Below are 18,374 nucleotides of genomic sequence, written 5' to 3' on the forward strand. Positions count from 1 at the left end.
TCTGAACCTCATTCCATGAAGTATCTTCCGTTGAGGCTTGGGTTAAACCTGAGCCTCGTTTCTACGAGGTAATCCTCCCAGTCCCATCATGGTTTTCTTCACAAAGAAATCCCTACCTTGTATATCCATCCAGAAAGGATCATACCCGAGTTTCATCTCGCGAGGCATTTTTCTCAAAAATATCCCATCAAGGTCTTCGTATATTCCTTTCCCATTCAGGTTAGGGTAGAACCTAAAAATTCATCTTGGTATATCTTCGTCCCATCCAGGTTAAGGGCTAAACCCGAATCATTCCAAAAAGTTGATCTTGTCTCACCCATAAGACTTGATCAAAATTCTGTTTTTCCACCATTTTGGGACCTCTATCCAAAGTCTCATCACGATTTCCTCATTTCTGTTATTCAGTCATATCATTTTCGAGGATTTCACCCCCCTAATACAATTCAGGACAGGGTATCAAGCCTAAAAAACCATGCCTTTTAAATGAATTCTTCCACACCCAGTTCAGATCTGCTGACAGGGGCATTTTTCAAAATTTGGAGTGTTTTTTTTGCCACTAAGCTCGACTTTCAGCCAGCTTAGTAGCAAAGAGGGGCATCTGTGAACACCCCAAAATTTTCAAAATCTTATAAATATTCCCTTTTTACCCTTGGCCTCTGTTTTCTGAGTATAATTGAGTCATTTTCACTCAAAATTTCAGTTTATTCCTCGGATTCACTGGAATCAAATTTATTTTATATATCTGACTCAATTTCGAATCCGGATCCAATATCAAATTCCAAATCTGAGCCCCATTGGCCAACTTTCAAATTAAAATTACAAAAATACCAAAAATAGTTTTGAATGGCTCAGACAGTCCATCCGACACCTGTTTGGATTCACTGCACTATATTTCTCGGTTTGAGGTTCAAAACTAGAAAATTTTCTCAAATTCTGAATCCAAACCCATTTTCTTGAAGATTTTTTCAGAGAATAGCCTTAAATTCTCGAAAAACCTTTCTTTTGTAAATATTTTCAATTTTTACAAAAATATGTCAAAAATCCTTTGTTTTCTCGTAAATTTTAGAATTTTATTTTCAAAAATACAAAAAAATACACAAAATACCAACAAAAGAACAAAAAAATCAAAATAGAAAAGAAGAAAATACAAAAATAAATAGTTTAACCCCTTTGAAATCTGTTTTACTAAAAACACCTTTTTGAACAACCTTTTTAAAAGCAACCATCGTTTGGTAAAATTTGAATAAAGTAGAGAGACCCCTAGAGAAAATGCCCAATGACTTTCTCCCGAGAAAGCCCTCGCAGGGGATCGGAGAGCGGAAGACCCATCGATCGGTTGCTCTCTTCTCAGCCTTCAATTCCCAACCGCCTGCTTCTCAATCTTTCCCCCCTCCTCTAGAAGAACGAGCACAGGGGGGGATCAAGGGGTCATGGATTACATCGATCGACATATCGAATCATCCGACCTTCCTCGATCAATCCTGCATTTTCTTCTTCCCTGAGATCTCCATTTTCCTTCTGCCCGACCTCCCTCTCCTTCATTTCCTGAAGTAGATCCTACCGCAGAGCTCTCAGTCGCCCTTTTATCGATTCCTGGGAATTAGCCGAAGCAAAGAGGATTATCCCTACAGCGAGATCACGGTGAGTCCCCTCTCCCATTTACTTCATCTAACTTGTTTTTTTTTCTTCGTTTTTGCCCCATCTGCGCACCATGGGTGGTGTTGGATTGCTTGTAGCCATCTCAACCCATCTCGTGCAACAGTAGTCAGAATGTTTCATTCCAACACAATTTTATTCTCTGCTTTCTTTTTGTATCTATTTTTGTAATCGTCTGGTTATGTTTATTTCCCTGCTTTGACATTATCAGATTAGATGCTTTCTTTTCTTACCGTATTCTTATTTATGAACATCATCTGTATCCTTTTTTTCCTGTTTTACATTATGTTTTCATGTTTTTGTTCGTGTTTCAGTTGCTTTTTCAATCTCTGCATAGTTAACATCTTGTCTTGAGGTCATATTATCATCGTCGTTTTCCTTTTCTTCATTCTGTAACTTATGTCATTTGATGGATCTGTTAACGTCAAGTTGGTAGCATCGATATTTCCCTCTCAGAGTAATACTCTGTACCACCTATGGCATTGCTGTTTAATCTTACCCGATTTACTGGGCATCCATCTCACATCTAAGCATCCATTATATTCCTTCTGTGCATTCCTCATTTCATTGTCATTTCTTCATCAACACCTCGCTTATTAACGCTCAGATTCATATCGATTGATAGTGAAATGAACTCCTGATCTGCTGTAATAGCAAAGCTGATTTGCTCTACTGAAATGGTAGATCCGAGTCACTGAGAAGGCAAAGGTAATAATCAATTTGATCTGCTGCAAAAGCAGATTTAATCTATTATGGAAATAAAATTGAATAGCAAAATCCATATGCTGATTTGGCTTGCTGTAAGAACCAATTCGAATAACAGATTTGATTCATTGGGAAAGCTCTCACTATAAACGGTCATATCATTCTCTGTATCCTAACATACTCATTTTGTCAGAGAGGTCCTGGAGGTCCTGTGTTGAATGTGGTATTCCTCTGGAATAAATATTCATACACTGTCATGTGAAAAACTGAGGAAAGTTCTGAAGGTGATGGCAAATTCAGATGACTTTCGGGCATTTGGGCTTTCTGTCTTGTTGGTGGCTTCTCTTGGTCTTAAATTTTTTTAGTTGTTCTTGTTTCTTTTGTTGAATCTTTTGTAGCTTAGCGATGTTGGGTTCTGAACCATATTATTTTCTTTCATCAATTGCTCTACTTTGATGGGTTTTGTGTTGGTTTGATTTGCTATCACCATCTTCTGTTGGTAAGGTCAAATTCTGAGCCAGGTATTTTTATTTCATCAACGTTTTTCTTCTAATGGCTTAGATGCTCTACTTTGATAGGTTTTGTGTTGGTTTGATCTGCCATCACCATCTTCTTTTGGTAAGGTCAAATTCTTAGCCAAGTATTTTTATTTCATCAACATTTTTCTTCTAATGGCTTAGATGCTCTACTTTGATGGGTTTTGTGTTGGTTTGACCTGCCATCACCATCTTCTTTTGGTGAGGTCAAATTCTGAGCCAGGTATTTTTATTTCATCAACGTTTTTCTTCTAATGGCTTAGATGTTTTACTTTGATGGGTATTGTTGGTTGTTAACTGTTTGTTTTATCTCCAATGGATGTTTACAGATGTTCAGCCCCTGTGTTCCTTTTTTATGATTAGTTCTTAGATTCATCCCATATATGGGCAACTTCAAAATTTCAATAAAGATTTTGGGCTTATGCTAGAATTTCATGTTTTCTTTGAAATCTTTCATTGTGGGAAGATCATACTTTGATGGAGTCTCACCACATTTTTTTTTGTGTAACTCTTGTTTATGTTTATTAGAGTCTTCTAGGATTTGGTTCCATTGTTTCCGATTTCATAACCTCTTCTTTTTGTATTCTTTGCGTCATACACCCATAATACTTTCTCCTGTGCACATTCATTGGTTCAATGTCTGCACTTTCTTTGCAGACACACCTAGTGAGCCCACTCCCTAAGCTTATTTTCTGATTACATCTTCTCTATAGAGACACCCACAGCCACGAATTGCATTCCATTCCCCATTTTGAGTTACATTTAGTTCACAGTAACCCATTATTGTTGTAGGTCACTGCGCGTCTTTTAGATTGGTTTCATCTCTCATTCATCCGCATGTTTTAGAATCAACATCATACCTGTATAATGCATTTGTGCCACAGTATCGGCTCACCGTGATCAGTCGTTGTATCTCCATCCTATCATTTGCCCTCACTGCTATATTGTCGCAACAACACCCATCACTGTGTTAATTTTCTGCTATTGACGTTGCCCTGCCAAAAAAAAAATAATATATAACTAGCTATTCTTGATGTTTAGTATACATTGTCTTATGCATACTGGGTTCCTCATATACATCTTTCTTAATGCTATGCTCTCATATGTATTTCTGCGCAGAAGGTATGCTTTTCTGCAAAACTCATGGCTATAGTATATCCAAATACTCACAAAGGTCAAACGAGATTCCTGTCACCAGTGGCTGTTCACCAATGACATGGTTTCTCAATGACATTAATGCATCATCCACTATATGCCTACTGCACCGCATCTCATCAGTGATCATTATTCATTGTATTTGCCTACAATATTCTGTTGGATATATCCCTCTGTCCATATTAGCATCTATGTATTCATCATACATATCTTCATTTGCTGACACCACTGTCTTGGCACCTATACATTTTGTACTGGCAGCAACACATAGGTATTTGGCATACCTTAGATTCCAGTAAACGTTTGCAGAAACTGATCCATAGCTGTCAAAAAGTCATTCCCCAACTTGGTATGTTATGATCAACTCATTGGTTCACATCATGGCCAACCCATTGATGCTGTCTTTTACAAACCACTATATGAATGCCTTTTGCTAGGTTTGGTAGTTGATATGAAAGTAGTCTGTTGTTACTATATATGTGTTGCTTGACATTTACATTAGGATCAGCCTGTTACTTTTCACTTGTCTCCAGTTTCACCATCTCACTACTATAGCTCCATAGGCACTTGCTATCCCCTGCACTATTCACGCAGCACTGCATAATATCCCTTGCACCATTCACTGCCCACAACTACATTGTGCACATCACCTCACCATCAGCATTTGTGCTTTTGTATCTTTCCACCATACCATGGTGCCTTCTTCATAGACATCCTTCATTTGCATAAAACATAATGCCTTAGGCAAGTACATATAAATTTGCATTCAGCCCAAGACATAGCCTGTGCCTCTATTATATATGCATTCTCTCATTAATACATGTATTATGCTTAGGTGCACATATACATGCAATTTCCATAAGGGTAGTAGTTTGCACGTATATGTCTCTCATTAATGTAGATATCTCATCTAGCCATAGGAACATAACATTTTCCCACTATTCTACATTTTTGTTTATGCTGACCTTGTTTTGCAAGAAATATTCAGAAATTGTTGAATTTCTTTAGATTTAGGATTTTATCATTTCTTTTATTCCAGAACTTGTAATAGCTAGATATAATGAAAATATTTACATTTTCAGTACTAGATTAGACTGTATGAGCATGTGCATCCTCTAGAATTGCTTGTTTCATAATATTTTCCTTTTATTTCCAAAATGTCACAAATGGGAACACGAATGGCACGTGCACCATTTTACAAAAGGTGAATAAATCCTAAGTTTATGATTTGCATCAATGGCCATAGTCAGGATGTGAACAAAACTTAGGATTTTCATCTTTTATACACTAGATCCACACTGAATCTCCTTCAAAAATCATCATATTTTCAAATATTTTCTTCCTTTATTAAAGTTTAATTTAAAAATAACTCAAAATATATATCAATGTCCATAGTCAGGATATAATGAGATTTAATTTCATTTTAGACTCTATAAAGGCACCAAAATGTGTTTTATTCTTCACTTGAATTTAAATACGATTATTATACAATACATCTTATGACCATAGTCAGAGATATATTATATCTTCAATTTTATTTCAATTCATTTAAAGAATGAAATACGTTTTTCAAATTCAATTTTAAATTCTTCAATTCATTTCATCATTTAGGATAGAATTACATCATATTTTCAAAATTCTTTTCATATTATTTCAAAATTCAAGTGATTTTTGAGATAATTCTTCAAATATCTTCTTCACTTCTCAAATCAATCTTCAATTCTTGTAAATTCCAATTCATCTTTTCATTCTCAATTCTATCTCATTTTCAATCTCAAAGTCCAATTTAACTTTGAGATTTCAAATTTATTTCGGTATTCAAAATTCAATTTCCAAGCTAAATGTTCAAAACAACTTTGAAGATTCCAAATTCATTTCTAGGATTCAATTTCAAAAATCAATTTAACATCTCAGATCAAATCTCAAAGTTCAATTTAACTTTGAAATTCCTGATTCATCTTCTGATTCCAAAAACTCAAGCTTTAAATCAAGTTTATCCTTTTCATTGAGCCTTGATTCTCAAATTCAAAAATCAAAGTTTTGAGATTGATTCTGAATCTCAAAATTCGATTTTTCCTAAGTTGTCAATTCAAATCTGGATTTTCCAAAATCTAAATCCATCTTCAAAATCCCATTTGGATCTTCAAAATCCAATTTCATCTCGGATTCTAGATTTCAGATCCAAATTCCATTTAGGATTCCAAATTTTGAATCCAACCCCATCTTGGATCTCAGACTTTGGATCCAATTCCACTTAGGATTTCAGACTTCAGATCCAAATCCCATTTAGGATTCCAGATTTCGGATCCAACTCCATCTTGGATCTCAGACTTTGGATCCAAATTCCATTTAGGATTCTAGATTTCGGATCCAATCCCATTTTGGATTCCAAACTTCGGATCCAATTCCATTTAGGATTCCATATTTCAAAACCAATTCCATTTTTCAAATCACATCTGGACTTCTTAAATCCAATTCTATTCTCAAATTCCATTTGGATTTCTCAAATCCAAATTCCGTCATGATTTCAAACTTCAAATCTGGAATTCAATTCCATTTCAAATTTCATCTCTACTTCGAAATCCATACTCCAAAATTCGAATTCAAAGTCCATTTTGACTTTGAAACTTCATTTTTTTTCTATCTCAACTTCAAAATTCCTCTTTTTCTTCATTCCTTTCAATTCAAAACTTTATTTTTCCAAACTCTGATTATTTGAAGACTTAGAACTTCAAATATCTTTCTAAGATCTATTTCAAAGTTCTAAGTTAGATTCAACTTTCAAAAAAACCATTTCTTCACTCCATTATCAAGTTCATCTCAAAAACACTTGGAAATTTCCAAATCATTTTCTCAAAAGAGCATACACCTTTGCATTTACACAAGCATGATTCTTTGTGCATTTTAGGCTTAGAATAAATTCTTAGATGATATTTTAGCAAAGCAAAAGGCATAAAATTCGATCCTTGGTTCGATTACCCCTGGTAAAGGCGCCAGGAATGGTCGAACCTCGTACCGACGAGTGAATCCCGTCTCTCCATTTTCCCATAAAATTTTCAAACGGAGGTGAGTGATTTTAAAAACATTTTCAAAATTTTGGTCAGATGAGACCTTGCAAAAGAATTCCTCTCTCTTTCTCTCTTTTTCTCATTCTCTGTTCTTTTTCTGTCTTTTATTTTCCCTTCAAAAAGGGAAATAGAGGTTAGAAAGGCAAAGAGAAGGAAGAGAGGAACGAGAGGAAAAATTTTGCATGATCATAGTGGGACGGCCATGCCCCTGGTTCTCACCATGATATACAACGCATTGTTATGAAAAGAATGAGATTTTGGCAAGTCCTCATCGGAAAAGGTGATAGGCGCATTAGTCATCGCTTGATTCACTATTTGTGCCATATCTTCTGGCGTAGTGCCTGGTTTCACTTTGATCTTCCTCAACAGATCATCTAATATCACTTGATGTTTTAGAGAATCATGAGTTAGCTCCAGGATTGAAACATTGGAGAGCGTTGTGATTGGCTTCTGCAACAGATTGGCTTGCTCTTCAGCTGCCTTAGAGATTTCTGCTTCTTCTGCAGGAATTTGCTTTTTAATGAATTTCTTGGGGAATCCAGGGACCCTTTTGTCCTTAGCTGACGAGTTCCTCTAACTCAGGATGGAAATGATGTTCATCTTTTTGGGAGTGAACTGGTCTCGATGCAGGACCATGACATGATGCTGGAGACTTATGTCCTCATTGGAGCATGGACATATATGGTTTTGTGGTAAAAATGAGCATTCTGAGATGGTTGCTGCAGAATGATTCGGGAATGGAGCTGACAAGATTTCCATCTTTCCTTCCTCTTCATCTTCTATGAGGATGTTCTTGTCAATATAATCTTGAATCAAGTGCTTAAGGACAAAGCAATATTCTGTATCATGCCCCATTGCCATGTGGAACTTGCAGAACTGCTCTTTGAATCTTCCCATGATTACTGGAGGATCTGCGATTTTAGGGAGCTTAACCATCTCTTGGGACAACAGATATTCTAGGACTTTCTCCAGAGGTTGATCCAAAGGAGTGAATTCACGATCCCTACTCCAATTGATGTGCTTGGGTTTTTCTTGGAGATCCCCTTTTTGTTGAGAACCGCTTGTAAGAGGCTTATCACTATTCTTGAAGAACTTTCCTTTCCGTCCTCTGCTCTGATCAGGCTTTGTGCCACTGTTATTGTTGTTCTTGTTGCCATTGCCATGATTGTTACCTAGAGTATCGACTGAGGAAGCAACATGTGCCTTTTTATTTAGATCCTGAGCATTCTTGACCAGAGTAATGCCTTCATACACCCTGTTTTCCATTCCCATTTCGAGCTATTTTGCTCGCTCTGTCAGCTCAATGAATGACTTAGACGGGGGTATGTGGAGATGAGACTTCTTAAAGGCTGTGAGAAGTTGTTGAGGATAATTTGGAGGGCATGTTCCTCAGAGATGGGATTTCTCATCTTGTTGCAAATACTTCTCCATTTGTGGATAAAATCTCTGGCCTTTTCATTGCTTTCTTGCTTGAGGTTGTACAAATGATTGAGCGTGGGCAGAGCTTCTGTATTGAACAGAAATTGCTCGATGAACATGTTGACAACCTTGTCGAAATCTCGTAACTCAATAGGGTTGACATGCTCTGCATACCACTTGACAGCTATGCCTTCCAAACTGCGGGGGAAGCATAGGAAAAGAGCATGGTTATCTTCGCTGAACCTGGTGCATTCTGCGAAAAACATTGCAAGATGGGCCTTGGGATCACCGGATCCATCAAACTTAATAAACTTCCTGGGGAGTTTCTCTAAGCTGCTATCTCCATCCAATCCAAGGTAGAAATCCTGTCGGCTATACACTTTCTTTCCTTTATCTCGAATTTGCAGATCTTTGACTATCTTGGTCAATGCTTGGATTGAGTCTTCTGTGGGGGACCCGTATTTAGGTCTGCTCACTGGTACAGGCTCTTCAACTGCCCTCTTAGACTGTCGCAAATGTTTCAGGATGAACATCAGCTACTCTTCTTCTTCAGAACCCTCCTTTGTTGATTCTGACTCCTCAGAGGTGCTGTCACGCTGGACTTTCTGCTTACTGATCTTGAAATGCTTTTTCATGGGTTTTCTCTTGATTTTGCTTCTGGATGATGTTTTCTTCGGACCAGCATCAGCCTGCTCAGACATCATCTTTGACATCATCTTCTGAAATATTTTGTATATGGCAAGGTCAACATCATCTTCTCCTTATGGGCCATGTTCCCTGGACAATCTGGGAGAGTTCATTTCTTCTATCTCACTGTCACTGTGTTGCTGAACAGTTTGCTTGCCAGTTCTTGTCTGAACCATTTTTAGATGCCAAAGTTTTCCTGTAGAATAAAGGAATGGTAAGAGTGTGGAAGAAACTTTTTTGAAAACAAAGATTTTTGAGCAAAGCAAGGATGAAGGGCTTTGGTAGACAATTTTTTAAGAGGTTATCCCATTACCCGGGATCGGGTCATCACAAGACTTGTGATAATTGTGTCACAATTTTCATGATAACGGAAAAATGTGCCTTGTTTTAGGCGAGGTCGTCAATCTTGATAAAAGACTTTGAAGAAGAATACAAGGAATATCCCATTACTAGGGATGAGGTTGTCACAAGAATCATGACCATTTATGCTATAAAACAAAAGAGTAAAATTTGGCCCAAACAACTTTTCAGTAGAGCAAAAGGTAAATTTTATTGATAATAGATTCAGAGACAAAGAGAAGGTGGACAAACAATTTGCCACCATTCTTGATATTCAGTAGATACATTTGATCTAGGAAATACAGATAGAGAAATGAAGATATCCCAAGTATATTTGGTTACATGGTATGCCCCAGACCACTGATCCGACTGTAGATTGAATTTTGGCATGTTACCCGTCGGGAAGCGAATGTTGGTACGAACTTGCCGCTGCAAAAACTGTTTGAGACACCTTTCTGGCTGATAATCGACACAGAAGAAAGGGCCAAGCAATTTGTAGCGCTTGCTGCGAGCATAAGTGTAGCGAGGAACTGATTCTCATTTGTCAAAGTAATCCCAAACGATCTCTTCCTAATACAGTTTCTCAATCAAGGCTCGACACTGAATGTCAGACTTCGGCTTCTTATTGTTGAACCTGAAGGAACTGGCCTTTGATGGCACATGTCGTAAGAACCATGACTGCAATGCATAAGTGCATCCTTCCACAAGAATGGTCTCTCCAAGAGCGAAACGAGCCAAGCCTCGGTAAAGAAAAGCAAAGGCTGCCATGAAAACTGAAAGCTGACGGGTCTGCTTGCTTTCCCATCTTCGAAAGAGTTGGGCAACTCTGACATCGATGAAATTCTGACCATCTTGAAAGAAAGCTAATCCTATTATGCATAGGATCATGGCATGCTAAATTCTATCTTTCGCTGCCCAGGACAAGGTGTCAACCTCTTCGTAAGCTTCGTACTTGTGATAGAGTCCAAACTGGTCGATGAATTGACTTCCGCTGATCTTGGTGAGAGGCCAAGATCTGCTCCCTGTTGCTCTGACCAAAGCTTCTCAAACATTTACTCTTTTGATGTTGATCAGAAACTGTTGCTCGACAGGATCATCTGGCTGACTAGCTGGTTCGAGCAATCCCATAATGTCATTGAATTCGTCCATCAGTAAAGTCATCTCTCCCCATGGAAACAAAAATATGCAAAGTACATAGGTTCCATCGCTCTGCCATGGCCTGAATCAGACTTACGTTGATGGTTCATTTGCCCACTGTCGATGCCATCTCCAATCCACAGTCATCCAAGTGGTCTGGGAACATACGCGAGAAGAATGCAGCTATAGTAGTTCTTGATGAACTACTATAGCAAAGAAAGACCACAATGGTTCTATGTGAACCACTGTGAAAAGAGAGACAATTATAGTAGTTCTTGATGAACTACTATAACAGTGAAAGGCCACAGTGGTTCCTTGTGAACCACTGTAAAAAGAAAACAAGATCCAACTATAGTAGCTCTTGATGAACTACGATAGTAAAGAAGGATTACGATGGTTCTATGTGAACCATTGTAAAAAAAAATGCAACTATAGTAGTTCTTGATGAACTACTATAGCAAAGAAGGATCATAATGGTTCCTTGTGAACCATTATAAGAAAATGAATGACAGTTATGATAATTCTAGCTGAACTACCATAACAAAGAAAAAGCCACAGTGGTTCCTTGTGAACCACTGTAAAAAAAAAGACAGTTATGGTAGTTCTAGATGAACTACCATAACAAAGAAAAAGCCACAGTGGTTCCTTGTGAACCACTGTAAAAGAATGGCAGTTATGGTAGTTCTAGATGAACTACCATAACAAAGAAAAAGCCACAGTGGTTCCTTGTGAACCACTGTAAAAGAATGATAGTTCTAGATGAACTACCATAACAAAGAAAAAAAAAGCCACAGTGGTTCCTTGTGAACCACTGTAAAAGAATGACAGTTATGGTAGTTCTAGATGAACTACCATAACAGTGAAAAAGCCACAGTGCTTCCTAGTGAACCACTGTGAGAAAAGAAAGAAAAAAAATACAAATGAAAGCAATGTATTGAGCAATATAATACATGATGATATAGATAACAACCAGCATGATATGATGGGCAAAAGAAAGAAAGAAAATTTAGACTCAAGACAGACGTTCATTATACATGAGGTGCAGGGAATAGAAATGTAGATGATGTGAGAAAATGCAGTGGAGTGCTTGAGGTGCAGTGAGTAGGCACAGTGATGATAATGAAAAAATAGAGATGCCATTGATATAGGAACATACACTGTATCATGACAGTTGGATGCAAATGCTAAAAAAAAATGCTGAAATACAAAAGCATGGCTAATACGTACGTGCAATAGATTTGCAGTGAACAAAATATACAGGTGGTGATATCAATGTGCAGGCTGTAGTGTTTATCAGATCAAAACCAGAGCAACAACAGATTATCAGGTGGGATACCAAAAGAGATAAGAAAAATTAGTTGATCTAGAGCTACTTGACTTGTCAAAAAAAAAAGTCTCAATGGTCAACTACCGGAACAACTTGGAGATTGCACGAATTTGTATTTCTTGCAGCTGAGTAGGAATGATATCAATGGAATCGTCTCATCTCAGATAGGTAATTTGGCATCTCTACCGAGTTTACTAGATCTTAGCTGGAACTCTTTCACAGGCCCAATATCACCCTATCTTGGAAAGCTAACATCCCTAGGAAGTCTTAATCTCTCATAACAAGCTTTCATTCACCATTCCATCATCTTTGGAGGAATAATGAACCTGGCATCCCTTGATTTATCATGTTACGACCTGAAGGTCCTCAAACAGTAGAACCTTCTTGCAAGCTCTACGAGACGCATTCGCATGAGAACCCTGGTTCATGTGATGAAAGGGAAGGTTTGCCTCCATACAAGTCTTCCATGATGAGTGGAAAACAAAAGAAAGCACCTAAATGAGGCTGTAGTGATGGCTGGTATAGGTAATTAGGTACAATAACAAGTGAACAAAAGGAGCAGCAAGGATGCTGAACTGAATTTGCTATCGGATGAAGGTGATAATCGACTACAGGGCATATAATGAATTTAAAATTGGTAGTAAGCAGGGATTGAGTTCAATATTTGGGACAAGAAATCAGGGAATGAAATCAATAAAATTCGTTATGCTGAAATCAATATAATATGACACTTGAATATTATCATTTAGCAGAAAATAGATTCATCAAGCTTCAATCCCGATTTTGGACACATTTTTTCAATACACAAAACAGAAACACACCATCATGAGCATATGTTGAATCAAGCGAAGCTGATCAAATATAAGCCTGCGTGCTTCAACCCCACAATAAAAAAAAAAGAAAAGAAGAAAACAGTACCATCATGAACAATCCTTACAGAAATTAGACATCATCAGAACACCTATTCAAATGAGCAATTGATATTAAGAACATGACATTCAAGTAGAATACCTTCAAATTAGGATGACAATCCACTTAACGCATTCAAGATTCCAATCAAAGCTAAAAGGGGAAAATCCAAGGGTTCAATAGTTATCAAACTGCTGGCCAACAGACTTAAAACTCTAAATCAAGGAAATTAAATCTAAGGTAGCCTGAAATCAGGCAAACATGTGCAGGTTGAACATGGTGGAGCTAAATTTAAAACCTCTGATTAGCTGTAAATGAATGAACAGAACCGTGGCTATAGCCACACAATTGGAAATTTAATCGAGTAAATCAGACACAGAGAATAACAATCAATCATATTCAAAAAGTAATAAAAGCAAGAAAGAGAAAAGAGAAGGACAAAAAAGAAAGAAAGAAAAAAAAAGAAAATCACTAGCCAAAACTGAATTTGTATGTGCGATTGACAACAAATCACAAGGTGAAAACACTGAAGTAGATGCCAGATATCAATAACGATGCAATATCAGCACATGTATACGACGCACATCGACGCAGTGTGAAAAAAAAAAGTGATGAGGGGCAGTACACAGGGTATATGAATGCTTATAGATGGCGATGACACCCAAATATGCCATCCGACATAAATGCATGACTAAATCAGGTTATAGAAAATGCTATGTAAAGAAAGACAAAATGAAAATGCTGCAGATAAGTAAATGAGAAAATAATGTGCATAGTGAAAGGATGCGGATGATTTCAAACAGAGATGGACAACGATTAAATAGAAATACAAAATATGATGAAGCTCAAACGTGATTAAAATAGATTAGATATCATGAAAGAAGAAAAGGAAAGAAGAAAGAAAAAAAGAAAGAAAGAAAAGAAGAAGAAAGAAGAAAACAAAATGCAGTTGGGCATTATTGAAGCTATTAAACAAATTGCAATGAACATCAAATTTTAGCAATATCCAGCAATAGTGACGTCCCTGAAAATCAGAATATCACGACCAATAAGGGCAAGAGATCAATTATCATATGGGAAAATCCGAGATTTGACAAAAAAAAAATGGAAGCCAAATTTAGCAGGAAATTTGGACTGGGGATTCTAATGAATCTTGTCGGATTATTGCATCCGATAACCTGAGCCCAAAATCGCAGCGTGAGTAAAGCAGAAAAAAAGAAAAAAAAAATGAAAAGATGTTGGAGCATGGTTACTCCATTGCTGTTGCACGAAAGGTAGATTGATTTGCTAAAGGAAAATCAATGCTATCATGGTGTTGTTAATGGGGCCAAAATCAGAAAAATCGAAAATAAATTAGAGAAAATGAAAAGAGAAAGGGGAAAGGCACTTACCGCAGTTCTGATGGGGCAGACTTCCCTCAATAGATCTTGCTTGTTGTTGTGGAACTTCAAAGCTTGAAGAGAGAGAAGGCCAAGGGGGATCGGATCATGCCTTAATTGCTGAGATTCAACTTAGGAGGGCTGGAGCAGATTAAACCCCTTCGGTTGAGGCAGATGAGAATCAAAGAAAGAAGGAAGGGGAAGCTGGTGAAAACGGATAATCGAATGGGAGAGGGACGATGCAGGATGACCGGAGTGAGTGAATCATGGATGGTTATGCTGATAATGGATGCCCCCTTTCTGTTTCTTCGACGCTTGGTTATATAGAGAGGGGCAGAAGGAACGAGAAGGGTCGAAGTGGTTAGAGATTGGCGGTGGAGATGAAGGGAGTGATAGATGGACGGCCTCCGAGCGAGAGAGAGAGCGATGGAAGATGGTTCGAGAAGGGAGGGGTCATCCGTTGAAGATCAACGGGGGGAGGAAAATGAAGGTGGATGGAGGTTGGGGATCGACGACCATCCGTGAAGGAAGAGGTGAATGAGGAAGGCGATGCCTGAGATCAGGGTGATCGTGATCGGGCGAGAGAGAAGATCGTGAAAGCTGTTGCCATTTTTTGATTTTTCAAAAACAGGGTCCCTCTATAAAAGGATTTTTTCAAAAAGGTGGTTTTCACTACAAACTGTTTTCAAAGACTTTTAAACCAACATTTTCCATATTTTCTCCAACTTTTAAATATATATATATATATATATATATATATATATATTTGGTAATTTTGAAATAAAGTTCTAAAATCTAAAGGAAAGCAGAGGATTTTAAACTAATTTTATAAAAAATTGAAAATATTTACAAAAGAGAGGCTTTCTGAGAATTCAGGTTTAATGTTTGGCAATTTCTTCAGAAGATGGATTTTGATCCATATTTTGAGGAAAATTTCAAGTTTTGGACCTTGAAATTGAAAATTATAGAGTTGTAGATCCAAACGGATATCGAATGGACTGTTCGAGCCTTTCAGAAACTATTTTTGGCATTTTATATTTTTAATTTAAAAATTAGATAACAAGGCTCAGATTTGGATTTTATCACTGGGTCCGGATCTGAAATCGAGTCAGATATAGAAAATGGATTTGATTCTAGTAAATCCGAGAAATAAATTGGATTTTAGATTAAAACTGACTCAATTATTCGGAAAATGAGGTCAGGGACAAAAGGAGAATATTTATTAAATTTTGAAAAATTTGGGGTGTTCACACTCGACTATTCAAGAAATTGGCAATGCCAATGCTTTCTCACCTTGCTTTTGTCATTTCAAAGCGATAATTTAGTCTAATTTCTTTCTTTGATTTGTCATTCTTTCTTTAATGCATCAAATATAATTATCAATTTTCCTCATAATTGGTGCCATCTTCTTCATATATTGTTTCACTTTCTCCTTCTTTGTAATGTCTTTTTGTGAGGAGTAACTTCTTTTAGAGTGCCTCCCGAATCGATCAAGAAGTCAGTTGCCTTGTTACCTTTAGAGCACATTCTTCAAATATTAATTATTTATTCGTTTGTCTAATGTCTTACTCCCTAATTATACTGGGGCATCTTTTGTTATGAAAACTTGTCTTTATTTTTTCAAACGTCCTGTATGCAAGCAGGATCAAACAAAATCTTTCACCATTCATTTGCATTCATTTGTATCAAATTTATTACCCATTCAGGATAAGGGATAATCCTGAGACCCCGGTAGTTGTCCAAGTCATCGTGAGGGTGAAGACTGAAAATCGCTCATCACAATCATCAAGCGCTTTCTAAGCACCAATCTTTTTCAAATTCGACCTTCGGGTCGAGTCTTTTATCAGAACCATTTTTGTTGGTCATGTCAAAGACAACCTTTGGGTTAAGACTATTTTAAAATCTAGTTTTCACTGGTCGAACCACCTAAATCCAGTTTTCACTGGTCAAACTTCCTAAATCCAGTTTTCACTAGTCGAACCACCTAAATCCAGTTTTCATTGGTCGAACCACCTAATCCAATTTCCATTGGTAGAACTTCCTAAATCCAGTTTTCATTGGTCAAACCACCTAAATCCAGTTTTCACCGGCCTTTTTCTAAATCCAGTTCTTACTGGTCAAACTCTCTAAATCCGTTTTTTTATGGTCAATGTTTCTAAACCCAGTCCACACTGGTCTAATTTTTCTTCGAAGATTTGAGTTCTGACTCGAATTTTCCAGTTGCCTTTGGGATTTAAGTTTCCACTCAAATTTTCTTTCCTTCAATTGGTATAGTTTTCTTCCAAAGATTTGAGTTTCGACTCAAATTTTCTATTTTTCCTTGGGATTTGAGTTCTCACTCAAATTTTCTTTTCTTTAATTGGTATAGTTTTCCTTCGAAGATTTGAGTTCCGACTTGAATTTTCCAGTTTCATTTAGGATTCGAGTTCTGACTTGAATTTTCTTTCCTTTAAATCCAAATTGGGTTAATTTTCCTTTGAGATTCGAGTTCTGACTTAAATTTTCTTTCCTTTAAATTTGAATTGGGTTAATTTTCCTTTAGGATTCGAGTTCTGACTCGAATTTTCTTTCCTTTAAATCTGAATTGGGTTAATTTTTCTTTGGGATTCGAGTTCCGACTCAAATTTTCTTTCCTTTAAATCTGAATTGGGTTAATTTTCCTTTGGGATTCGAGTTTTAACTCGAATTATCTTTCCTTAAAATGCGAATTGGTTTAATTTTCCTTTGGGATTCAAGTTTCGACTCTAATTTTCTTTCTTTTAATATCTAAATTGGTTTAATTTTCCTTTGAGATTTGAGTTTTGACTTAAATTGTCTTTCCTTAAAATTTGAATTGGTTTAATTTCCCTTTGAGTTTTGACTCGATTTTCTTTTCTTCAAATCCAAATTTTCCATTTTCCTTTGGGATTCGAGTTTCGACTTGAATTTTCTTTCCTTTAAATTTGAATTGGTTTAATTTTCCTTTGGGATTCGAGTTTCGACTCGAATTTTCTTTCCTTTAAATCTGAATTGGTATAATTTTCCTTTGAGATTAGAGTTCTGAGTCAAATTTTCTTTCTTTAAACTCTGAATTGGCCTAGTTTTCCTTCAAAGATTTGAGTTCTGACTCAATTTTTCTAGTTTCTTTTGACGATTTGAGTTCCAACTCGAATTTCCTTCCAAAATCTAGCTTCATGTTGGTCCTTTTATAAAATCCAACTTTGTGTTGGTCCTTTTATAAGATCTAGTTTTGCGTTGGTCCTTTCACCAAATTTAGCTTGGCATTAGTTCTTTTACCAAATCCAGTTATTGTGTTGGTCCTCTCATCAGATTCAGTCCTTATACTGGTCCTGCATCAAGATTAAGGGTCAATGCCAATTTTTAGACCTCCAGGTTGACCAATTTTATCAAACTGACCTTCAGGTCACCAATTTTATCAAGCAAATCTCCAGGTTAACAGTTCTATCAAAGTCAATCATTTTTCTGACCTACAGATCGCTTTTGCCAATCTTGGTCATCCAAGATCCAACCTTTGTGTCAGACTCGTTCCCAATTGGCCCAATATCAATATCAATCATTCTTTCTTGTGTGGGACCCATTTTTAGGAAGAGTTCAAGGGAGCTCATTCCTTTCGCATGTGTTTTTTTAGTTGTTCGTTGAACCCCTTTTTAGAGAGAGTTTAAAGGGACTCGTGTCTTTGCGAACAGCTTGCAAAGCAATCTTTATTGTCACACAAGGAACCTGTGATCATCGCAAATTTTTTCCTCTGTCCTTTGGTTTCTCTCTCTTTCTTCTCTTTTCCTTTTCCAACCTCTATTTTCCTCCTTTTTGAAGGGAGAGAAAATAAAAGACAGAAAAGAAAGAGAGAAGAGAAAAGAAAGAAGAGAGAAGAGAAAGAAACTCTTTTGCGCAGTCTCACTTGACCTTAATTTGAAAAATATTTAGAAATTTAACTCACCTCCGTTTTTGAAAATATTTGCGGGAAAATGGAGAGACGGGATTCGCTCGTCGGTACGAGGTTCGACCGTTCCTGGCGCCTTTACCAGGGGTAATCGAACCAAGGATCGAATCTATGCCT

At 37.0% G+C, this 18,374-nt stretch overlaps 1 protein-coding gene across 1 annotated transcript in view; it reads right to left on the reverse strand.

The window, feature by feature from the left end:
- The window catches only part of LOC149843082 (transcription factor GTE6-like), a 51,072-nt gene extending 36,523 nt beyond the window's left edge, over window positions 1–14,549 (reverse strand). The window contains exon 1 of the mRNA XM_089999593.1: window positions 14,330–14,549. The gene's annotated coding sequence lies outside the window, so the exon portion shown is untranslated. The remainder of the gene's footprint in view (window positions 1–14,329) is intronic.
- Between the last annotated feature and the right edge of the window lie 3,825 nt (window positions 14,550–18,374).

Source organism: Nuphar pumila, chromosome 3 (genome assembly GCF_984573655.1).
Source record: "Nuphar pumila chromosome 3, dmNupPumi1.hap1.1, whole genome shotgun sequence".
NCBI lineage: Eukaryota > Viridiplantae > Streptophyta > Magnoliopsida > Nymphaeales > Nymphaeaceae > Nuphar > Nuphar pumila.